Raw genomic sequence first — 26,303 nt, 5'->3', positions numbered from 1 at the left:
ATCTGGTAGCCACTAGCCATGGATGGATAACTGAATTTTTGTTTACATTAATTAAAATTAAGTAACAGGAAAAAAAAATGTGCTCCTTAGCCACACTAACTACATTTCAAGCGTTCAATACAATACATAACGAATAGCTACCACACTGGGTAGCACAGATGGAGACATTTCCATCATGGCAGGAAGTTCTACTGGACGATGCTGCTAAGCTGATTAAAAAATTCTAATGTCCCTATGAAGAGAAGACCTAAAACTATAAATAGCCAAGGATCAGACATTTTTCATAATATTTGGAAAAGGCTACTGAATACAAATCACCTTTGTAGTTGTACAAGGTACGTGAGAAAAACTTACAAAAAAGAGTCATTTATTCACAGAAAGTAACCAGAGTCTTCCCACAATACCATCTTAAATTCAGAGTTTGCACATTGACCTTTTGATCCACTTCATTATTTAAGTCTTCTGGAATAGAACGGGATAACCCAGTCTTTTTTTCCCTCCAAATTTAATTTTATAGTGATCACTTCTTGTAGATATGTATTAAATAAAGTACATCTTAAAACATTTTTCTTTGTTATTTTTCAATCATAAACATTTACTTCAAAGGTATTTCATTTTTCCATGTACTCTTTCTTGTGTTATTACAGAGAATATTAAGTATACGACTACCTACAATATATGCTTTTTAGCATTATTATGGATAATTTAACTGAATACAGGGATAACTTCAAAATGGCTGAATTAATTTTAGTAAGAAAAATATCTTTGAAACTGTTATGTGTTTCCTCAAAAAACGAAAAAACAAAAATAAAAAAAACAAAAACAAAAAACCAAAATAATAACAACAAAAACACTGCTGGTAAGACAACATCCTCCATGGGGATGAAGTTGAGGAAGAGGCATTGAGGCGTATTTAAACACTGACATAGAATACTATTACAATAAAAATAATGATAGTTATTATTATAACTATTAACTGTTAGGTGAAAATAAAGTTTTAGTCTTGCAATGGCTTACATGGGCTATTGCTATAGGGTCAAGCAGGTAGGGGTTGTTGCTAATGCATCAGGATTATAATAGGTTACAGGGGTAGGAGGTGCTGGGAAGGATATCATGGGGCTAAAAAGACACACGCTTAGATGTTAGCTAAGAAACCAATGTTTTTTCCACCTTAATTAAAATAAGCAAAGTGAAACAAAATCTTTATAAGCACATTGATTAAAGAATGTGTAACCTTCAAAAGTGGCAAAGTATTTTAGTGAAAAGATGGCCCTATTAAAGAATACTGACAGCCCTAACCCTCCTAGATTTCACTATATTAAAAGAATAACTTGAAGTGCTGATCAGAGTGCAAGAACTACATTTTGACTGCTGAATGAACATTAATCGGTGCTACTTTACTTTAAGTTATTTTCTGCAGATAAATGAGGTTCTTTGCATACAGCTCTCACACATTTCAGAAAGCATGTGATGTAACTTCAGTGTGAGTTGCAATACACTTACTATCTTTAAGGAAGAGTCTATCTCCTTCTAAATCAATAAAATTTTTGTGGAAAAGAAGAATAATATCACTTTAGCACATTATTCTCAATTCTTTTTGGTGCAAACCCATCGAGTTAACAGATCTGAAACTACTTTATTCAAATAAACTTTAATTTAATATACTTTAAATTAGTTTTTTAATGTTTACTTTTATGTCCATATTTTATAAACTATGTTTATTCATTTTTGTTCTAGTACTTTTGTTTCATTTAGTAGTAAATATATTTGCTCTAAATTTCTCCTAGCAATTTAAATTTCTATGCAGACCTTCCTGTTGATATTTGCTAGGTTCTAGTCAATACTGCTTGTTCCACTTCAACTAAGATTTCAGTTTTAATTTTATGTTAATTTCCTCAAATCTCCTGGCAAGCTCTGCTCGTGTCTTTGGCTAAAATTAGCAATGCTTGAACATACTTATCCTGAACCTTGATTTTTCTTTTTAATTGTGAGTATGTTTTGAAAAATCATGGGACATTCCCCAGCAAAGCTACTTGGATTTCCTTTGAGTCACTGTACTCACTGCAGTCAGAGCTCGTAGCTTGGTCCACCTACACAGTGCTGCTGGTGAGGAGCTTGCTTGGTGTTACCTGCAGTCAGGTGCCTCACGGGACTTTATGTCCTGCCTGCAGGACAGCTACCTAAGTATGCAACAGGCGGTGGGGGCGGTGGGGGAAAGGGTGGGGGCGAAGGGGTGCATGGCCCCAAGGCTTCGTTCCCTAGGCTCTTTTAGGAAGCCTAACCAGCCTTTACTTCCTGCAGGGAAAATGACTTGCACATCTGGTGAGGGGAGAGGGAGGGCTCCAGCAAATGAGAACTGGAGGCCTTCCTTCAGCTGCCCTGCAGGAGTGTACGGGCTTGTGACTCTCATATGGCTCTGATGAAGAGTCCTCAGACCATTTGTCAACCTACCAGCAAACTAGAAAGGCTTTTGTGTATTTGGAGAAGTGATTGTTCAGGGAACTCTGAGCACGCCACTCTCTCCAAACATCACAGAAGTAGGAATTATTTGTACTATTTATGTATAAAACAAAAGGTGGAATAATTTTACATAATCATAAAAGATTATATAAATCTGAATTTTTTTCCCCACTGAGTATCAAGAAATTGATCTGAACCATTAACGTCATTAACATCTTTTATAACATCACAAGATTTCACCTGTAATCATTGATCCTTTACAAATGCTCCAGATCATTTATCTGTTTATTTATCTAATATGTACCAAGTGCCACATGAGAACATATATTCTAGGCTTCTCAAGCTCCACTGCACATTACAATATCTGGGGAGGTTTCTTGTTTTTCTTTTTTTAAATACTGATACCTGGACCCCAGACCAGACCACTTAAAATAGAATTTCCAGAGGTGTAGCTCAGGAATCAGTTTCTTTTAACACCTCCTCCAGGTGCTACTAATGTGAAGCCAGGACTGAGAATCACATTCTAGATCAATAGTTGCCAAATTATATTGGTGGACAGAATTACCCGGAGGAATGGGTTAAAACGCGGATTCCTGACATCTTGACATAGATTTTGAGAAACATTGCCCTAGTTCCTTGCTATCTGATATGTAGCCACTGAGTGCATATGACTAATTAAATTTATATTAGAATTAAAAATTTAGTAGTTCACTTCTACTAGACACTTTTCAAGTGCTCAATAGCCACATGTGTAAGTGATAGAACATTTCTGTCACTGCAGAGAATTCTGCTGATTGTTAACTCTGGGAGTGCAGTGGTGACCTATACAGAGTCCTCCCTTCTTGCAGGTTCCAGCATAGCAAGGAACACAGATACGAACAAATAAGTTCACAAAGGGGAAGTGCTGTGTTCTGTCCTAGTCTAGAAGTTCAAGGAAGGTGTCTCTGAGGAAGCAACATTTAATTGAGACAACCCAGTGGTGGTAACGGTTGTGGAATTAGAAGAGAGAACATTAAGGGCTGTCCGAAGATAAGGTGTCCTGGAAGGACGTCCTGCTTCAAACACTGCTCATGTTCATAAACTACAGTGTGTGACAGACAGATGAAAGGGGACAGTATCATGTCGTTTAAAAAATTTAAGAAGCTAGGGCTTTTCACTTAAGGGAAGGCATTGATTAAGCAGTTCCGAACAATTTTGAAGTTCCCCTTTCCTCACATATATACTCAGGGATACACACACAAACACTCACTCTCTGCCAAAAATATAGGACCTGTTAAGGGTGGAAAATTTTCAAATGGCCAACTTCTGCTTCCATTGTTTAATGTTAAACAGGGTGTAGTTCTAGGAGATATTCTGTGCAAAGATATGCTAATGTTAAGGGTGTAGTTATCCTGTGTAAAGATATGTTAATAGCCAGCCTCTGCTTCTGTAAACCCGCTTGCTTGCTAGAGGGGGTTTTGGGGCTTTTTAAGCTATTCCTTCTTGAGCCTCGTTGCCAGCGACTACTAAAGGCTCATAATTAATCTCAATTGGCTCTGTGGGTCTTAAATTTGATCGCACCACAACAAACACAACCTAGAATTATTTCACCTTTTGATTTTGAGAGACCTCAGTGAACATGTGGTTTGTTTTTATTTCGCATTCACACTGAGAAACTGAAACACCCATTGTGAATTCTCTAAAATCTTAAAGTGAGTTGGAGTCTGAGTCAGGCTTGAGGGCATTTATTACAGAATATTCCAGTTCAGGGCTTTTCACATTGTGCCACAGAGCCAACCTAAATATGGATGATCCTCTACTTAAACTAATTTTTTGTTTTCTTTCAAATTGTTTAATATACACTAACGCCTAAACATGAAGGTCTGTATTGGAATAGTCTTGGCTGGCACTAGAAGATCCTGTGTAGTTTTTTTTTTTTTCCCCAGGCAAAGCAACCTTTGGTTGACCTCACAGATTGCAAGGATCTTGTCAGTTTACCATCCTTATTTTTTTCTTTTTATTTTTTAAGCCTACAGCCCCTGGTCTTCCTAGGTGGTCTCTCATCCAAGTACCAACCAGGCCTGACCCTGCTTAGCTTCCAAGATCAGATGGAATCGAGCTTGTTCAGGGTAGCATAGCTGTAGACAATCCTGTCTAGTTTCACCTCAGTTTTCTTGTATGTAAAATGTTAATAATGATATCTGTGTACCCCACTCATCCTTTTATGTGGTCAAAAATATAAAGTATATAAAATATTATTAGGACTTCTGGTTTGTGCTCTGATATTTGAAGATCTTGGAAGCTGTCATTCCTGACATTACAATAAGAAAAAAGTTGAACAAATTGAAAATCAGTTCTTCTTATATCTACCATAGAATTGAGGTTACTGGACAAGTCACCTCCCTGAACAGTGAAGAGAGGTGAATGCAGAGAATCACAGCTTATAAGCTTCCTAGGAGCAGAAGCCACTGGAGCCAGTAGAGAGTAGAGGGCACTTAAACAGTAATTGGTAGATTGCTGGAAACTGAATGTATACTAAATTAAGCATTGAAAACCTTGGGAAGCAGGATCCAGTTTTAGGGGAACATTCATGCTCAGGAGCCCTACTAGATTCTTACACTGAAGATCAGAGAAAAACTCTCTTTTGCTTCTGGCAAGGGGAGGGAAAGTGCAATTACTTTGAAATAGACCCAGCACCTTCTGTTCTCTGAAACAAAGGCTAGCCCTCAAGGCAAACTTCTTTATCAGAGTGTTGTCTGGCCTAGAGGAAGAGCAATTAGACAAGTGATCCCCTTTTAGCTTTTCTGTTTCACTAGAGGGGAAGAAAGAAAGAAAGAAGAAAAAGGCTAAGAAACTCTTCTGAAGGTCACAGCCCAGGAATTGTAGATAACTAAAAATGGAAATTTATTCATAAAATTCCCCAGTACCTGATGATCATAGTGAAAGTGCTCCAGCATAACAGTGGATTACAGTTGAGAGAGCTCTAAGAAACAGTAAGTTGTTTTTAAGAAAATTATAAGACAAAAGAAGAGACAAAAAGAACATTAAGAGAAACTGAAGCCTGTGACACCTACATTTAGAGCAGACATTAAACACAGCCAAACTCCTGGCTAGATAAACATAACACTTCACACCAGAGACGTATGTATCTCAGGTCCTATTATCCAATATATCTTGTCTGGCTTTTGATATCAACATTAAAAGTTATGCTAAAAGGCAAGAAAAAAATGTAGTCTGAAGATATCAAGCACCAGACTTAGATATGGTAGAAATTTTGTAATTATTAGACTGAGAATTTAAAATAATTATAATTAATGTGCTAAGAGCTGTATTGAAAAAAGTGGACAACATGCAAGAATGGATGTATACTATAAGCAGAGAGATGAAAACTCTGAGAATCAAAAGAAAATGCTAGAAAGCAAAAAACACTGTACTAGAAATGGCGAATGCGTTTCATAGCTGAGAAATAATCAGTGGGCTTGAAGATAGCTCAATAAAAACACCTAAATTTAAATGTAGAGACAAAAAAAAAATCAGGTTATTCAAGAATTACAGAAAAATAACAAAAAAATATAACCTAATGGGTAATAGGAATACCAGAAAGAAAAAAGAGAAAGGGGCAGAGGAAATATTTGAAGTAATAATGGCTGAGAATTTTCCAAAATTTAATGACAGATACCAAACTACAGATACAGGAGGCTCGGAGAACACCAAACAGGATGAATTTAAAAAAAAAAAGAAAAGAAAAGAAAAAAGAACTACATGTAGGCATGTTATATTCGAATTTCAGGAAAGATCTTTATAAAGGAATAGATGGAGGTACAAAAGATTATTTCTATTTTTAGTTGATATAATAGATAACTTCAAAATAATAGCAACAATATTATGTGATTATAGCATACAGATAAGTAAAATGAGTGACAGAAATAAAAGACAGTAAAAAGGAATTAGGAATAGCCTATTATAAATTACCTAGATTAGCTGAAAATGTAAACTCCAAACTCTAGACCAATTTCTAAATTAAGGGAAAAAAGAATTTAAAAGAAGTATGAATGATATGCTAAGAGAAGAGGGAAAATGGAATCATATAAATATTAATTAAAACCAGAGAAAGCAGAAAATTAGAAAAAGAAAACAAAGAATAAGGGCAAAAAATAGAAATCAATATATGGAAGATATTAATCCAACTCTATCCATAATTTCTTTAAATGTGAATGGTCTAAATACACTGATTAAAAGATAGAGACTGACAGAATAAATAAGATACAGAATACAAGTACATGTTGTTACAAGAAATCCACTTTAATTATAAAGACTTAAATTTAAAAGGATGGAGAAAGATATACCATGTTAACAACTAATCAAAAGAAAGCTGGAATAGCTATTGTAATTTCAGGGAAAGCTGACCTTGTCTCAGAACAAGGAAATCATCATGGGTAAAGAGGGGCATTATGTAATGATAAAGAGGTTAACTTTCCAAGAAAATATTACAATCCTGTGAATGCACCTCACAGCAGAGTGTCAAAATATACGAGGCAGATACAAGTAAAAACTCAGAGACAGAGATTCACTATTTTAGTTGGAGTCTTCGGTGCCACTCTATCAGCAATTGACAGATCCAGGAGGCAGAAAATCAGTAGGGATTTAGCAAAACTGACTAGCATCATCATCATCTGGATCTAATTAACAGTTATATAATATTTCATTCAACCACAGGTGACTAAATATTCTCTTGGAGCTCACATAGAACATTAACCAAGATAGACTACATTTCTGGGCTATAAAACACATCTTAGAAAAATAGACATCAGATCACAATGAAATTAAATTAGAAATAACAGATAAATGAAAATTTTCAAATACTGAAAATTTAAAAACACATGACTCAATAATTTATCGATCAAAGATCTCTCAAAATAAAAAATATTTCAAAATAAATGAAAATGAAAATACTACTTATCAAATTTATGAGGTGCAGTAAAATCAGGGCATAGAGAAAAATTTATAGCATAGATTGACATATTAAAGAAGAAAGCTCTAAAACCAATAATCTGAGTTTCCATTTAAGAAATTAGAAACAGAAGAGCAAGTAAAGTCCAAAGTAAGCAGAAGAACAAAATAATAAAAGTTAGAGTAGAGATCAAGGAAATGGAAAACAGGCAACCAATGGGGAAAAAAGCCACTTATTTGAAAAGATCAATAAAATTCACAAATCTCTAGCTAAGCTAACTAAAAAATGAAAGAAAGAAAGAAAGAAAGAAAGAAAGAAAGAAAGAGAGAGAGAGAGAGAGAGAGAGAGAGAGAGAGAAAAGAAAAGAAAGAAAGAGACACAAATTAGTATTATTAGAAATGAAAAATGAAAGAATTACTAATCCTGTGGATGTTAAAGAATAAAATAAAATATTACAAACAACTCTGTGCTCACACATATGATAACCTATATAAAAATGGACCAATCTCTTGAAAGACAGTCTATCAAAACTTACTGAATGAGAAAAAGACAATCTGAAAAGGTCTATACTAAAGAAATTTAATCAATAATTAATAGCCTTCTAAAATGGAAAGTACCAAGTCCAGATGAACTCACTGGTGAATTCTATCAAATATTTAAAGAAAAAATTATACCAATTATCTATAATCTCTTCCAGAAAACAGAAACAGAAACTCTTTCTAACTTGTTACTCTAATCCTAAAACCAAATAAAGATATTACAAGAAAGGGAAACTGCAGATCAATATCCTCTAATGAATGTAGATGCAAAATCCTCAACAAAATATTAGCGAATAGAAGCCAACAATGTATAAAAAGAATTGTACGCAATGACCAAGTGAGATTTATTCTAGGTGTGTAAGGCTGGTTCAACACTCAAAAATCAATTAATGCTATCCATTACATCAGTAGACTAAAAAAAAAGAAAAAAAAATTCACACAATCATCTCAATAGATGCAGAAAAAGCATTTGACAAAATCCAACACCCATTCAATATAAAAATGCTCAGCAACTTAGGAATAGAGGGAAACTTCCTCAACTTGATAAAGAACACCTACAAAAAATTGACAAACAAATCATATTTAAGGGTAAGAAACTAAGATCAGGAACAAGACAAAGATGGTTTCCCTCACCACTGTTTTTAGACACCATACTGGAAGTCCTAGCTAATACAGTAAGACAAGAAAAAAAAACAAAAAGTATGCAGATTGGGAAGAAAGTAATAAAACTTAGTATCATGAATGATATGATTGTGTTTATAGTAAATCCCAAAGAATTGCTAAAAATAACTCCTGTAACTAATAAACAATTGGAAGAAGACTGCAGGGTACAAAGTTGATACATAAAAGTCAATTGTTTTTCTATATACCAGCAATAAATAATGAAATTTGAAATATAAAACACAATAACATTTATATTAGCACTAAACAATGAAATATTTAGGTATAAGTCTAACAAAATATAGATATTCCCCATTTTCTGAAAGCCACTTCATTTTTACAGAAGACCTACACTAATATGGTAATAGCTTTTTTCATAAAAGTTAAAATCCTGTTCAGATTTCTTTTGGTAAGTGAAAACAGGTGCTAATGTAGGTCTTTCAAAAAACGAAATGGCATAAAGCAAACTTTCCAAAAGTGAGGGATACTCTTTAGACCATTTAGGCTTATGAAAGTTTTCATAGGGAACACTCTACTTTTAAATAGGAGGAAACTTGTATCTAACACATCTATTGAAGGAAAACCATAAAATTATGATAAAATCAAAGAACTAAATAAATGGATATTCTATGTTCATGGAGAGAAGGTAGTATTGTTAAGATGTTACTTCTTCCCAACTTGATCTGTAGATTCAATGCAATCTCAATCAATGTCCTAGCGAGGTATTTGGTGAATATTGACAAATTGATTTTAAAAGACAAATGGAAGGGCAAAAGACTCAGAATAACCAACACAATCCTGAAGAAGAACAAAGTCAGAGAAATGACACTATCCAACTTCAAGGCTTACTATAAAGTGCAATAATCAAGACAATGTGGAGTTGGTGAAAGAATAGACACATAGAACAATAGGACAGAATAGAGAGCCCATAGATGGACCCACACATATATAGTTAACTGTTCTTTTATAAAGAAGCAAAGGCAATTCAGTGGAGAAAGGATAGTCTTTTCCACAAATGGTGATTGAACAACTGGACATTCATATGCAAAGCAAATGAAGATAGATGCAGACCTTACACTTTTCACAAAAATTAACTCAATACAGATAATACACTTAAATGTAAAACACAAAACTTTAAAACTTGTAGAAGATAGCATAGGAGAAAGTCTATGTGACTTTGAGTTTGGTGACGAGCTTTTATATACAACACTAAAAGCACAATCGATGAAAGAAATAATTGATTAGTAACCAATGATGGTTTTAATAATCTATGCTGAGTTTAAGAAAACAATGACACTATTTACTTATTTTATTTATTTATATTAATTTTTATAAAGTCTTGGAAGCAGTGTAGAATGAGAATATGATAAAATAATAGGAATAAAGACTTAAGAATGGAGAAATTATAATAAAATAAAACAAAAAATGCAGATTAAGGATCCATATAGCTACTACATATACTAGCAATAATTTTTGAAGCTGCTTTATAAATTGGGGGTGGGTTACAAAAGGTCTACATCTGAGGCACTTTCAAAGGTGCTATTAGTTGGGTATCCTTACATCCTTAAGATTTGTTTATTCATTTAGCAAATCTTTATGGAGTACATATTGTAAACTGGACACTGTCCCAGACATTAAAAATTGACAAAAAATTTTCGTACCAACTCAGCTTTCAAACAGATAATAAGCAATATGTATGATAGTCAAAGAAGGCCTCATCAAGAGGGAGACATTTGAGAAAGGGCCAGAGAGAGGTGAGGCAGGAAGAAGGAATGGCTAGTTTGAAGGCCATGAGTCAAAGAGGTCAGTCACTCTAGCTGGAACTGCTGTGGTGGAAGGGAGAGCAGTGGAAGATGAAGTCGGAGAGGCAATAGTGAATGAACAGGTTGTGAGGGATCTTGTAAGCCATCGGGAGGACTTCTGAGGAAAATGGGAGCAACTAAAGTATTTTCATCACAAGATATGTTTTCATTATTTATTGCTGTGTAACAAATAATCTGTCACAGTTTCTATGGGTCAAGAATTTGGGAGCATCTCAGGTAGGGGTTTTCACTCAGAGTCTCTTAGGAAGTTGCAGTCAGATGCTGGCTGAGGTTCCAGTTATCTGAAGGAAGGATTTGATGGGTGTAGAGGCTCCACGTCCAAGTCTTACTCACATGGTTGACAAGCTGGCTTTAGCTGCTGGTGGGAGACCTGAGTTCCTCTTCACATGGGCCTCACCATGGAACTGCTTGAGTGTTCTCATGGCATGGTACAGCTTTCCCAGAGTGAGAAATCCAAGGAAGTGGAGTATCATTGTCTTTTATGACCTAGCATCTGAAGTCACACACGATCACTTCTGCAATATTCTATTGGTCACATAGTTCATCCCTGTCAGTGTAAAAAGAGGCTACATAAATTGGCATGGGTACCAGGAACTGAGAATCATTTGGAGCTGTCTTAGAGGCTGCTACCAGGGAAAAGAAAGAGAATTACTGGAACAACATCCTTTCATGGGCCCAAGCAGATGAGATCTAGTGCAAAAGCAGAGGGAATAGCTCTTGTTAGATGCATAGAGGTCACTGGTAGAAACAGTATATTGATGCAGTTGCAGGAAGGTGGGAAGTGGAGGTGGTGGGAGCTTGTGTACATTCTCTTCCGATTTTTTTTCCTGTTTCTCAGTGAAACAGAAAACAAGGGCATGAGTCAAGAATGAGGACCTGGAAGGAGGTTTGTAGCTATATAAGTGGTTCAAGTTTTTCGGTATCTCTCAAGTGATGCAGTGGTTATTGTCATCTTACTTGCTTGCTCATGTTAAGAAAAAAAAATTCCTCTTTTTGATCACTGTTGTATTACAAGAGGCACAGCCTGAGTCTTAATAAATAGAAAGAAAATCAACTGTTTTTTTTTTTTTTTTCATTTCAAAGAGTGATTTTCACCCCCTCCTTAGTCTCAAGAATGTTTTTATGTTTATAGCATGGAAACCTTTAGGCTATAAACATCCTTTGGTTTGCAATTCAATTTCTTTGTTATTCTGTTTATGGAATAGGGTAATATACAGATAATTAAGTGTGCTTAAATGAGTCATTTAAAATATAAAACATGGTCTTTTCCTAGCCCAATCAGCCGAAGGCCACGAGGAATAAACTAAGACAGGTTTACTGACTCACTGAAATGTAGGGACTGCACACCGAAGGAACTGTGGTGTGCTTCACCAAAGAAAGGAAAAGAGTTATAGGATTTTGGAAGAGTGGAGTTTAGGTGCAATGTAAATGAAGCAGTGTTTTGAAGGGCTCAAAGCAAAATAGGGTTATGGGTAAAGGGGTCAACATTGGTTCTGGACTGCAAAATAGAGTCATGGTTCTGTTTTCTTGAAAACAGAATTACAATGTCAAATGTTATGTCCAAAGACCTGCCATCTGAAGCTCAACACGTGGATTGTAGATCAAGTCTGCTCTGCTGTATCATGTGACTTAATTCCTTCAGATAATGTTTTAGTCTTACTGAAATTTCAAACATGAATTCTGATAGTCTGTAATTTTAGAGAAAAAGATTTATCAGTAAGAAATAAGTAGTCACTCCAAGAATTGAGCTATTATGGAATTTTACAGCTGTGACATGTATTTGGGAGAAATATTGTTTTCCAATAAATTTGTACCTGGCTTTATCAGAAGTTCTGATTCTGGATTCTGGATGAAAGAATGATAGGGAAGATATTTATTTTATTAATCCAAGAACATTTTACTTTTTCAATCTATATTATTGTAATTTACTATAGTTCAAAATGTTGAACAATTGTAATTTACTATAGTTCAAAATGTTGAACAATTGTAATTTACTATAGTTCAAAATATCTAAGTCACTATCCCTGGGTAATCTTGGTCAAGACACCTGAAGAGTTTGTATTGCATATTTTTAATTTGTAATATAAGGAGGTTGGAAGAAGTTCTCACCAGTCTATTTATATAAAATTAGACCTCTTTTATATTTGATGCCTGAATTACAATGCCATTGCAGCATGGTAACAAGACCTTAGTATCCAAGTATTCCACAATTATGTCTGCCTGTCTTTAAAGGGAAGCCTCACAGGTGTTCACACTCCCAGTGTGACATCTTCATATTCTTCCTTTCTTGTTTTAGCTTCCCCTGGCTGACAAGTACCATCAAAGTTGTCTGAAGGAGACCTCATGTTACCATGACTGATGGGTATGTAGCATCATACCCATATTCCCATAACTGCAGTTCCCAAAGTGGGGCAGAGCATTGTTGGGTTCTGTAAGAACTTCAGAGGAAGTCTTGCCTCACTATGATGTCTTCTGGGACTTAAAGCGATTCTGCTCATGCTCAGTCTTTTGGTAAATCTGCCTATGTCTTCCATGCCTCATCTTCTGCAAGCAATCTTCAAAACTTAAAAGAAATAAAACAACAACAATGACAACAAAATAAGAAACAAGTCAACCAAAAAATAATAAGAATAAAGAAATGAAATTAATATACTCAGAGATCCAGCTCTGACTCTACCTTACATCAAACCACAACATTTAACTCCAGCCCACAGGTCATCACAACTTTGTAAAGAACAAAGAACTTTTCTTAAATGTATATAGTTAAAGGGTATGTTTGTTGATTTTCCAAAAGCAAGGGAACAGATTGTCCAAGTAATTTAAAGTCTTCATCTTTAGAAACCAAAAACAACTCAGGGTGCAACATTTAATTAAAAGTTTTTACTTTATTTTACTCACCAAAAACATTAAATCTCGAGTTGAATCTTAGCGAAGATATCCTATTGCATAAGTAATCTTTAAAATGCCCTCTGATGAACACGCATGGCCTCTCACACTTTGTTTATTGTCATGACTATGTAATTTTTCTTCAACAGTGTTTCGAGTCAATGAATTCTAGAATGAGAGTCAACATAATACCTGTGGTTGAAGGACAGAGGAGAAAATTTATTGAGGGTGCTGATGAGAGAGAGTATCATTGTTACCTAGTGAAGGAAAGACAGGCACTGATGAGGTTCTAAAAGAAAACCTCCTGGATGGTGAATAATACACTAATAACAAAAATTAATGATTATTGAGCATTCACTTTGGTCAATCACTGTACAAAGATTTTCATTTTCATTATCTTGTTCAATTCTCAGAACAACTTGGTGAGTTACATACTATTCTTATCTTCATTTTATGGATGAAGACACAAAGTTAGCTTCGAAGAGTAACGCTCAGATTAACATGGCTGATTAGTGCTAGTTCTCAAGTCAAAATCTCTGATTTTGGTGCTTAATATATTAATAGTTATATTAATAGTTAATATACTTTTCAAAATATTGTGAGATATAAACCTTATTCTGATCTCTTTAAATAGACTATAAACGAACATGCAAGTAAGTATTTGAAGCAGGTATAAAACTGTAATGTATCTATGAGTATTGATATACAACATCAAAAATTCTTAAGTTTGCTCCACCCATGTTTTGAGTCCTTCTGTTTTGGCTCTATTTCCACTATGCTTATACTTGTCAGGTAGATGTCTTATTTTCAAACTTAACATACTGATTCTCTTGAGAACCTAACCTGATTGTTACTCAGTTTTATAGACCAAAACCACTAGCAAGAGATAGCTTTATAACTGTCAAATAATCACAAGAGAAGATCATATATGCTTGAAAAAAATCTTCAACCATAAGCTATTTATCTAATATGGGAAATTTATTAATGAATATTTATAATGGATCCAGCCCCCCCCCCCATTTCTGCATATAGAGCCCAAAGAAACGAAATCAGCATCTCAAAGAGATATCTGTACTCCAGCATTCATTGCAGCAGAGTCAAGACAGGGAAACAATCTAAGTGTCTGTCGACAGATGATGAATAAAGAAAATGTGCTATATAATGGAACATTATAATAGATATTATAGTAAAATGTTATTCATCCATAAAAAAAAAGAAGGAAATCGTGTCATTTGAGACAAGATGCATAAACCTCGAGAATTTTATGCTATGTGAAATAAACCAGTCACATAAAGAAAAAAACATCATAATCTCACTTATATGTGGAATCTAAGGGAGTAGAACTCATAGAAGCAGAGCATATAATGGTGGGTGCCAGTGGTGAGGGATGGGACACATGTGAAGATGTTGGTCAATGTGTACAAACTTTCTATTATAAGTTGAATAAGTTCTGGAGACCTAATGCACAGCAGGTGACTATAGTTAATAATACTGTATTGCATATTTGAAGTTGGCTGAAAGAGTAGGTCTTAAGTATTATCATCACACACAAAAGTAACTATATAAGGTGACAGACGTGTTAATTAGCTTGATTGTGATAATTATTTCTCAATGTATATGTATATCAAATTGCCACATTGTACGCCTTAAATATATATAATTTTTATTTGTCAATTATTACTCAGTAAAGCTGGAAAAATTTATAATGAATATTTAACCCAATGAGGGTCAAAAACAACACAGGCAACAGATCCAATATGAGGATAAAATATAGTTCTTTAGTTTTGTCTTCAGTAGATTTGGTCTTTCTCCCCAGCTACTGGTAAGAAGGAAAAACATTGACTTTGATTTAAAGTTGAGTCTGATCTGTTTATTTAAACAAAAATTTTATTTAATACTCAGGCTCTTATGCCATAATAAAAACAACACATATAGTGCTCAGTTTATGATTCCCTTAATCCCCTAATCCATGATTATCTCACTCAGATGGTGTCTCTGTGTGTGTGTGGGGGGGGGGGGAAGGGGTGTGGCTCATGGGACATTATAAAGATGAACAAATTAGAGTCCTGAGATACTATGTATTATGCATCCTCTAGTTTCTGAGACAGTGTCTCACTTAATTTCTGTCTTTCCTGCTGACATTCATGGCTAAAGTATAACTCTTGTCTTTTGTTCCTATCACTTCATGGAAATTGTCAAGATCATTAATGGCAGCCATATTGCTAAATTCAATGGTTAATTCTCTGTCATTGTTTATGTGACCCTTTATGTCTGAGAGAAAATTCAAGCTTATCCCAACTCAAAATCTTCCTCTTCTCAGTCAGTGGCGATCCCATTACTCCAGTTGCTTAGACCAAAAATCTTGGGGTCCTGAGATCCTGCCCAATAAGGGAGAAACATAGATCAGGATTTTTGTTCTTAAGGCCCTGCCCATGTGATTCATAATCCTTTCTCTTCTCTTACTTCACCATGTCCACTCTACTGTAGCACATAAACATTTGAAAGTATGCAAAAATTTTTTCCAAAAGTGAGTTCTAGGTAATCTTGGAGTAAAATTATATACTGTTTATAGTTTAAATTTGAAGTTTATTGTCCAAGATGACATATTTCATCAGAATCACTTATGTGTATAAATTGTTTCTTATAGGCTTGAGTAATAATTTTAACAGGCCACAGTTCCTTGGCCTCCTTTTGGTCCTCCATGGGGTATTAAATTTAACATATTTAAAACATTATTCTTCCAGTAAGGGTCACCTATTTGTTTGCCTTTCTTCTGAGAATAGTACTTCTTGGAACAATTTCTCTCCCTCATCTAAATTTATGCTTTCTTTGAACATTGCTATTGTTTTACAGGAGTCTACCCCACTGGCCTTGTTTGATTGGCTCAGAGACAGCAACCTGGCTCAAGCTTAGCCTATCACAGTCTTTCGAAACCCTAGTTACAATTGATTGATCTATTATATGACACAAGGTGAGTCGGTTAAACCCTTTCTTAGAATTTTGAACTTGGAAACACAGATTGTGAAAAGCAGAATCAAAACTGACTTTTACTTTCTGTGCTTCCAAGTGTAAAATAGTTACATAACCAAGTTCAAAAGTTCAAGATCTATCTCTACAGAGATAGTAGGTATGAGAAGTAAAATGAGGGCATCATGGGTAGCCACATTTCCAACTATATAAAAGAAAATAGTCTGTAGTGAGAGAAAATGAAACCAATGTCCAGGGAGAGGCTAAGATGAAAAATAGAAGACTAGATTCTGCTGATATTCTATTTCTGGATCTATTTTTTTTTTCTGAGGCCCAGTTGTATTTCTAGCTGTCAGCAGGTATTAATGAAGAATGTTATACTTTGTATTACAGAGAGCTATTGCTAACTAGCCTAAGGGGGAAAATTGGAATTTATTTTCTTACATGGTTTGAAATGATATTGAAGAAGCTCATGTGATCAAAGAAATAGCTGTATTAACCAGGCCTCTATTTATGTCTGAGACTGATACTTAGAACTGCTAGGTTACTCTTTTTATCCATCTCTCATCTCTGCTTATCTCACCTTTTGGGCTGATATCAGTTGAGCTTCCTACAGTTAGATTTTTTCTAGGGAGCTAAGGAAGAGGGTTGCAAGCTGTTTTGGTCTTTCATCCTTTCTAAATGGTGACCCCAAAGACAAAAGATCTAGGGGAAAAGTCTCAGCCAGCTTTAATAGAAAAGTCTTATAAAGTCTCCTGATTGGTATAGCTCAGGTCTGCTGACCATCTCTGATCTAATCATTCTGGCCAAAAGCACGGGTACTTTGGGTGGGAAGACCCAGCTCATATGCTACTTTTATGTCTGTGTGTAGGCCAGACATAGCTGTACTCAAAACATGAAAACTGTTATTGGAAAGAATATTATGTTGTAGCCGCCAGCCCCCAAAAGACACACGGACCACCAGAACTCAGTGAGTGAGTTATAGGAAACACTCTTTATTCAGCCAGCTGGGTCTGCCAGGGGTACGCAGACCCCGAATTAAGCAGCCCCAAAATGTAGAGGTACAGGGTTTTTAAGCCCAAAATCCCATTCTTCATTCTGTCTAAACACAAAGGTCTATTTGTCTTCTATTAATTACCTGTCAACTTCACAAGTCAGGTGCATAAGCGAAGTTACAGAAGCAGAAAGCTTGTGTAGAATGTTATGTTCCTATAATCAAAGGCCTAAGTTCCCATAGTGATAGCCAAGTAGTAATTTTTCCAGTAAGAGTCATTGTTTCAGCCACCACAATTAAAATATATCCTGAGAAGATAACACTATAACTACCACAGTCCACTATAACTACCACAGTCCACTATACCATTGTTGGTTTAATCCTTTCTTAGGTTCCATGCAGCAAAAGATGCATCAAAAAAATACATTTTTTTTTTGCCTAAGCCAGTCATTTCCTCATATTTTTAATCAAGAGTCCTAATGAATACATACTTCCTCATCTTCTTTTTTTCTTAGACGCCTATTTTGCTGAATGACTCTGTTTACTGAATCACTCTAGTTGGTTATGTGGGACTCTTCATTTTCTTCTGATCCCTCCCTCTCCATATCTCATTGGATAGGCTCTGTCATTTCTAACTCTAAAATATCTCTAAAACTAATCTAACTGTTCTATCCCTATGGTCACATTTATTGTTCATACCTTCATTGTCCTTTGCTCAATTTGCCCTAATAATTAGTTATCTTACTAACAGTCTTGTTTCTTTGCATTCTATCCTCTGCTTTCCTGTGAAAGTAAAATGATTATGTCATTTCTATGAATAAAATTTTCTTTTACCCTGCCACCACCCTCATTGCTAAGAAGTTAAAAACTTTTTGGTAACATGTATAGGACCCTTTGTGAACTTTTGCCAAGGATGCCTAATGTGTTCTTGGTGTTTAGGTCTCAGCATCAGTTCTGACCTATTTATCCCATTTGCTTTTGGCTGCTGTGTTATCTTTGTCTATTCTTTTCAGGTACTGCTGTTCTGGCTTTAATCTCATAATTAGGTGCCTTTTATTTGCTCTTGGGACTCCTGAATATCCTGTCTCCTTATGCTTTTGATATTTACCAGGTACCCAAACTTGGTATTATATTTATATCACTTTTGGAGCTTTTAAGAAGAACATATTTCCTTGATCCAACCCAGACACACAGCACTGAAAATATTTTTTAAAATAACTCCTGGAGATTTAGAGGCAGATGCTTTGTAGAACACTATGCTTGAGTGTCTGTGCTATTGCCTGTTATTGGAATTCTCTGATATCTCTTTTCTACACTGACTGGATTTATTCCTCCACTTACTCCTAAGACTTTTGATTAGCTGACCTGATTTTGAAGTCTCTTCAGGCTTGTAACTTAGTCAACTCTGCTTGGACCCTTGTGCCATCAACCAGGAATCACTATTTCAACCATTTCCCTCTTCTATAGTTATGTAGCCACTTCTTTATTTCATATCCTTGGATTACTGTCTATTTTTGCTTTATCATCTATACTTCAATCTCTAGTTTAAGTCTAACTTATTTTTCCCAACTGCTTTGGCTATATTTCCAACCATAAATAATCCTTCTCATTCAGGAGCCCCAAGATACCATTGCTGAATGTTCACAGCACTTTAAAATGATCATGAAGGTTCCAGTCAGTCATATGCAATGGCTTAGGGCAGATTGTTTGCATCTCAAATTGTATATTCAATACAATCATGTTGTTTGAAATGAGTGATGGTGGGAATTTCTGCACCACAAAAACCTCTAAATACTCAGCAAGTGCTATTTTTTTCCCTCCATGGGGAACTGGTAAACATTACTAAAATACAACCATTTCCAGTGGGATACCAAGCTGTGGTAGCCCTGGTGCCAACCTAGAATATTTGATATAACCCCTATACGTAAGAAGTTGTAGGAGTTCAGAATAATTCACCGCAAGATGTGGCATGCAGATTATTTTAAGCTAAAGGCAACTGAGACCCTGTGGGCTCAAGGGAAACTTCTGCTCTCACCCCTGCCACCCCCACTTAATTACTTAGAAGAATTTAAATTAGATAACTTGCCCAAAATAAGAGTTATCACTGGAAATAACTTTTTATGACCTATATATAGGGCGGGGCAAATAATAATTACTGAACATTTGCTCTTATCATCCTGTGAATGACCTTCGTCCCCTCTGAAGTCCCAAAACATCTTACCTCTTTGACTCTTTCATGTATGTTGTGTTCCCATATGTACATATGTGATTAAATTTGGTTATTTTCTCTTTTTAATCTGTGTCATGTAGATTTAATTATTAGACCAGCTGAAAGAACCTTGAGGTAGAGGAAAGTTTCTTTGTCCCCCACAAAGTCAAAAGTAAAGGTGAACTGAGCTTGGACAGGTAGGTGGTTAGTGGTCTCTAGACCATAAAAAGTAGAAAAATAAGCTCCTAACCATACTCCAAATCTGTTACACTCCCACACTGATCTATCTCAGTGAATGGCAGCAGTATTTGCTGGCCCTTGCTCAAATTATTTAAAGTCTGTGCATCAAGTTACTCATCTATAAAATAAGAAAGCTATTAACATCTATCTCACAGGGTTCTCATGAGGATTAAATTAGTCATGATTGGCGAAGTACTTGGAATAATGCCTAGCACAATATGATTTCCTGAAATAGTATGTAAGTGTTTAAATAATCTCTAAGATCAAAACTCTCATGGATTCAGCCTTGACTCCATTTCTTTCTGTCACACCTCATGTCTGATCTGTCAGGAAATCTTTTTTCGTCAATTTAAAATTTATATGTATGTGAATCTGACTACATCTTACCACATCTACTGCAACTATCCTGGCTCAAGCCTCCATCATTTCGGTCAGGATTATTTTGATGTCCTGCTGAGGTCTTCCCGCTTCACTCTTTACTCCCATGCAATTGGTTTCTAGAAACAGACCGAAAATCTTCCAAAGGTTCTCCATCTCCCTAGGACTAAAATCCAGCGTCTTTGCGATGGTCTACAAGGGCTTAACCTTGCTATTAATTCTTTTCTGACTCTTTCATTACACTCCCTCAATCCAGTCTAGCATTTCTAGCCATTCTGTAAGGGAGTGAGAGAGGCAAGTATCATAGGATCGTGAAAACGAGAATCGAGGAGAAGGAAGAATGGACGTAGTATATGTAATGGGGTAGGTTTGAAGGGCAGAGTTTAAGTAGTACAGAGCAAAGTATAAGAGTAAGGTAGAGTAGGAGCAGGTCAGGAATTTTGTCCAGAGCAAATCAAGTAAAAACAAGATTTGTACCCAGTCACTTGGAAATAAGCCTAGTGTGAAGAAGGCAAGAAAACAGCCCCAACTAGTACTCTGCAGAGAAACTGGTAACCTTGAATGCACCTGAATCTTAGGTCGAAACGGGCCAAGTGTGGTCTGGCTTTGTTGTGGAGGTATTCAGTGTTAGAAAGCCTGTGCGTGTCTTGACAAAAAAAAATATTCCAAAATTGCTGGTATGTAGAACAAACTCCATTAATAATATTGACCTGCTTCTCTCCTAGAAAAATACTACTGGGAACTAAATGTTCCTTGGGAACAGCTGGGATAGGGCTGGGATGAGGGCAAGTGTTAATACAGCAAAGGACAGAACTATGGCAACCAGGGCACTTGGGAGAATCAGTCTTGATCTACCTCATAGATAATCTTTTATTTTCAGAGACAGAGAAGGCTTAGTCCAAGAGTAGATATACTGGGTGTCATCTTTAAAATGTCATCTTGATAGGGCCAGGATTGTAAACCAAATAAACAGATAATCAAAAACAAAACAAATCCAAAACCAAACCTTTTGCTTGTCTAGTTTAAAACTATGGCACTGAATAAAAGATTCCACAACAGAATCAGGATGGGATCCTGATTGTTGTCTTATAGTCCAGCCTCATCAGCCTCTTCTCCATTTCTGGTACTGATCTTAGTCTATTCACCCTGTTCTAGTCCGCACATGTACCTTTTGGCTTTGTTTCTCACCCATGAGCTCATTGTTACCTGCTTGTTTCAAATATTCAATACCTTTATGATTACTTGGCTATGGGTTGTCTACTCATTACCTGCTTTGCTCACGTCCCTGTGCTTTAGTTACCTGTTGATACAGTTGGCTCTAGCATTGTAATCTGTCCCTCACTTCCTTTTTGTCACCTGCATCTGTCCCATTCTGGCTTTTTCTAGACCATGTCGTTAAAGTTGGTCCAGATTACCATCAGAGAAATACCCATCGAGTGCAAACAGTTCACATCAAGATAGAAAAGTCCATCATAGTGCATATTGAACTGCCAAATGAAAGATTTGGAGTGCTGACAAGGTCAAAGCTTGGTCTTACACTGTGAAAATTTATTCCAGTGTGGAGTTTAGGACCTGGCGATGAATCATTTCTACTCATATGTAGTTGATGCTCTTGGTTCCCCACACAACTCCCCTCATAGCAATGTGTGTTTTCCCTAGCTTCTGAGTGTATAGCCACTAAGGCCCAGGACTACAGCTTCCCCAGAGAATGACCCTTGAGTAATGGGAGCTGCCTCACCAGAGATGCTTGAGAATTTACTCATCCCTCTTCTACCTGGGTTAGATATTGAACATTATTCTTTGTGTATGTGGAGTTGAGGGGAAGGAAAATTTCCCCATATAACCATCAGACAGGGTTCTCTGAGAAAGGTTACGAGTCTGTGACTGCACTGACTGAATGGTGCCAATGAAAATGATCCTTTCTCCCATCTCTAAATAAAATCTACTTTTTGATTTGGAATTTTTAGTCAATCCAAGCATTAAAAACTTTCTCCAACTCTGATTAAGGACTTATCATCAAACCCCCATTTTTGTCAAATATGCCTTACTCCGGTAATGACTTGCGTCTTTTTTGAGATAATGGATCTTCAGACATAAAATATAGGTAGGAGGTAGTATGTTAGTCCCACTCATCAAATTGCATTGATATGAGGCTCTAGAGAGAGGTATTGAATTCTGTTTCCATGGCAACTGCCTCACTGCTCAAGGGGAAAACAGGATAGCAATTGAAGTCTGTGTTAATAGCAGCTCTAAAAATAATCTGTAATGTGTTGCATTCAAGTGAAAGACCCAGGAAACAGGTAAAAATTACAAAAATTATAACCATGCAGAGTGATATTGAACAATAAGGTGTGCAAATATTATTACGATCATAGTATGCTTTAAGAATTACAGGAATGGTTGGTGACAAATATATTTTTAAGGAAAATCAGTTATCTTTTTATATGTTCATTTATTCAGGTGACTGTTGAACACATTATATGTCAGCTGTGAAGTAGGACTGCAGATACAGATAAGTCAGTATTGAATCTATCTTCCAGGCTCTCAAGGTTTTATGGGGGCAATAGGAAAAAAATCTGTCATGATTATAATGGATGTTTTATTTGTCTGCCTGACACCATTCTAACTGTTTCCCACTGTATAGTAGTCAGGAGATTAAGAATTTGTATGAGACTGATATCACATTCAGCCCCAGGGACAATTCAAAGTCATTTACTACAGTTACCGGTTCAGCAGTGAGCATGTAACCAAGGTGTAAACCTATATAACTTTCTTTTATCTATAGCGATTGGTCTCTGCATGAAGCTCAGAAATCTTGTTTAGTGGTTGTGAGATGCTTATCTTTTATTTATTTATTTATTTATTTGTTTGTTTATTTGCTTTTTACCTAGACGTGAAAGAGAGATCATGTAAAGTCTATAGCTTCAGGAAGCCACATTGTGATCAGGAAGAAAGTCAGCCTGAAGATGAAGTCAGTCATAGGGCAAACACATAGTCAAAAGAACAACAGAGATGTATGGCCTGACATGACTGAATTGCACTGAGTCCTACTCTACCTCTGGATGTTTGAGTGATATTAGCCAATCACATTTCCTTTTGTGGAGGCTTGAATTGGGTGTTCAGGTTTTCGGTTGCCTGAAAACAAAACGAAAAGCACTAATTACGAAGGACAATACCACAGAATAAGTGAAATATTGGAAGTAAGCAGAGGTAATTATGGATGTACGGAGGAAAAAGAAACCAGAGAGAGAGAGTAGGAGATAACAATTAACTCTGTCTTGGAGAAAGAAATGAAAAAGATCAAGAAGTTTCTTATATTTTGAGGTAGAGAATTCTGCTTTGCTGTTAGCATAGCTCCTGAGTCTCTAGGCTGCTAGTTATTGGCAAAATGGGCAACTCCTGACCCGGGCTCTATGCAGACACGGATGCATCATGAACCTAAAGAAGCTTAAGCTCAAGTGCCCTTCACTTGTGCCGCCCCTTTGGGTTGGGGGTGAAAGCAGCAGCCTTAATTATATATTACCACTGGGCTGCCCAGCTGGAAGGTCGCTCTCTAAAGCCTGGTGGTGTTTCAGGTGGGCAGGGTGAGGGTGGACTATCAGCATGATTTTTATATTTTCCTGACCTCCAGTTCACAACCCCAGGTGGATCCATGGAGTACCTGGATCTTATCTTTGATCCCAGTGTTAAAGATATGAACTTCTTCCTGCTTTCATCTCTGCCTTGAATACTAAGAATAAGTTGCATGATTATATAGTATCTCAGATCCTCAGCCTGAAAGGATGAAGAAAATAGGTGAAACCTATTAAGAGCTGGACTAGCTGCTGTAGAAGCTGTGTGTGCGTGTGTGAATCATTTCACACTGTACACGTATATAAAATCATCGCACTGTACCTCAATACAGCTGGAAAAAAGGCACTAAAAATAAATTATATAAATCAAAAAATAATAATAGCTAAAGATAAAGGTGAAGGTGAAAGAACAGGGATTTTCTGCCATTAAAAAAAAAATGGATGTGAAAAACACTCCACAACTGAAAGTTCAGTAACCTGATAGTCTCTGCTCTACCTCTAATATTAAGCAATCTTGAGCAAGTAATTGACCTAGCATTACTTTTTTTACACTGTCATTTTGTTTGGTAATATGAAAGTCAGCAAGAAAAATTAAAATATAGTTTAAGAAAATCTATCTTTAAAATGATTGAATGATTCATATTATTTGATAATGCTACTAAAATATAAAATTAAATAAGATAGAAAATATTATGTCACAAGAAGTCTACGGCCATGCCACCCTGAACAAGCCCGATCTTGTCTGATCTCAGAAGCTAAGCTGGGTCATGCCTGGTTAGTACTTGGATGGGAGACCACCTAGGAATACCAGGTGCTGTAGGCATAAAAAAAGTAAAATAAATAAATACATACATACATACATACATACATACATACATACATACAAACAAGCAGACCACTTAATTTGAATTCAAGAATTCCAGTTCTGGTTATGCCTTGTGTGACTTTCCTTAGATCATTCACTTGCAAGTTCTCAAGCTGTTTCCTCTGCAAAATCAGTGTGTCAGTTTATCTCTGAGACTTCTTCCAGTCCTAAGACTCCATAATAAAATACCTACGATTATCTAAACTTCTTTTTGTTTCCTTAATGTGAAATGCTTATTTTACTCCTCCCTGGGGTTTATAGCACTTCTTGAATCTGAAAAATTCTTGACCACTCTTTTTCTTCAAATATTTCTTCTGTCACATTCTCCTTTCTTCCTGTACCTCAAATTACACTTGTTTTTAAAACTTTTCACCATGTCTGATAAGTCTCTTATGCTCTTTTTTGCATTTTTTATCCTTTTAACTCTCTGAGCTTCACTTTGGATGTTTCCCTCTGACCTTTCAGTTTATATCTTCTCAGCTATATCATTTTTGGTTTTTAGAAAGTTGATTATGAAGATGTTCACTGATAGTTTTCTTGGATATATCTTTTTTTGAGTTCAATGAGATTTTGAATCTTCGAATTGATTTCTTTCACCAGTTTGACCTACTACATAGACAGGATGAATGTTTATACTTTTAACAGTTATGTGGATACTATAAAGACTATATCATACTTGGTGACATTTCTTGCCTTTCTTCATGATTTCTTTAATCATTATTTATAGTGAGCAAAGAATTTTCTTACAAGTCTGAATCATGTAGGGACCAGTCATCTCCTTGTTAAAGCTAGAGAACCTCATCAGCAGGTCACAATGTGATTGGTAGCCATCTTTTCCTTGCCTTCTAAGGTACAATCCAAATAAAATTTATGCAAGTCAGAGAAAGGGGCGAAGTTTTCAAGTCTCATTTTATAGTACTGTGGGGATGTTGGCTACGTTTCTTCTGACATGACAATTTCAGTTGCCTTTGTAGGAGATGACCACTGGCAGCTCACCATATGGACCATTTGGGTGCTGGAGGGCAGTGATTTGGGCAGGCGCACTGGAAGAAGATTGCGGTGAAGCAGTGGCCACCAGGGTGTGACAGCCACAGGAGCCACAAACTCCAGTTGCGTAGCACCCAGAAATAAGGCATGTAGGTAAGGTGTACATGCAGGCTCAGGGAATGGCCAGGTAGCATTGGTTGGGGCTTTTCCAGGTGGCCGGGGCTGGCAGTACCCCTGCCTCCTTGGTGGTCCTGTAGATGGTTCCTGCATCTCTTTATTTCTTGCCTTTTTTCTTTATACCGGTCATTTGCTTTTGTTGTTTCTAGCACATTTTTGCATGTTTTATAATTTTCAGTCAGGTTTCTGATTATGGATAATAAACTGTAGAGTCTCTAAATGATATTCTTCCAAAGTGTGAAGATTTTTAATCATAAAGTGTTTCCATAAACAATCTTGATCCCGTCAAGACTTGGTTTTAAGCCTTGTCACCCCTGACCTGTTTCGGTTTTGGCTTTACTCGTGGGAATGACCATTAACACTAGGGCATGCCCCTTCCCAGGTCTCAGGTCTGTGTTTAGCAAATTTCTCTGTCTTAAATAACCATCTTTAACACCCCAGTGCTATTGGGTTGCTGAATTCCAGCTCAAGCCCCTGTCCTCTGTTTACTGCATTTCTTCACGTTTTCCTTGCACATTCACCACTCAGAAGTTGACCAGCAGTTTGAGGAAAATTTGGGTGCAGATTTTGGGGCACTCTCTCTAAGGTTCCTTTTTGCTCCAACATTTTGCTCCTC

At 36.2% G+C, this 26,303-nt stretch overlaps 2 pseudogenes; one reads left to right on the top strand and one right to left on the bottom strand.

The window, feature by feature from the left end:
• Positions 1 to 4,466: 4,466 nt before the first annotated feature.
• Positions 4,467 to 4,585, bottom strand: LOC118612588 (annotated as a pseudogene).
• A 19,777-nt stretch (positions 4,586 to 24,362) lies between these two features.
• On the top strand, positions 24,363 to 24,481 carry LOC118612629 (annotated as a pseudogene).
• The last annotated feature ends 1,822 nt before the right edge of the window (positions 24,482 to 26,303 follow it).

This window comes from Rousettus aegyptiacus, unplaced genomic scaffold, assembly GCF_014176215.1.
Source record: "Rousettus aegyptiacus isolate mRouAeg1 unplaced genomic scaffold, mRouAeg1.p scaffold_m13_p_16, whole genome shotgun sequence".
In the NCBI taxonomy this organism is placed as follows: domain Eukaryota; kingdom Metazoa; phylum Chordata; class Mammalia; order Chiroptera; family Pteropodidae; genus Rousettus; species Rousettus aegyptiacus.
Note: the sequence above shows the minus strand (reverse complement) of the source record. Positions and strands in the feature narration are given on the sequence as shown.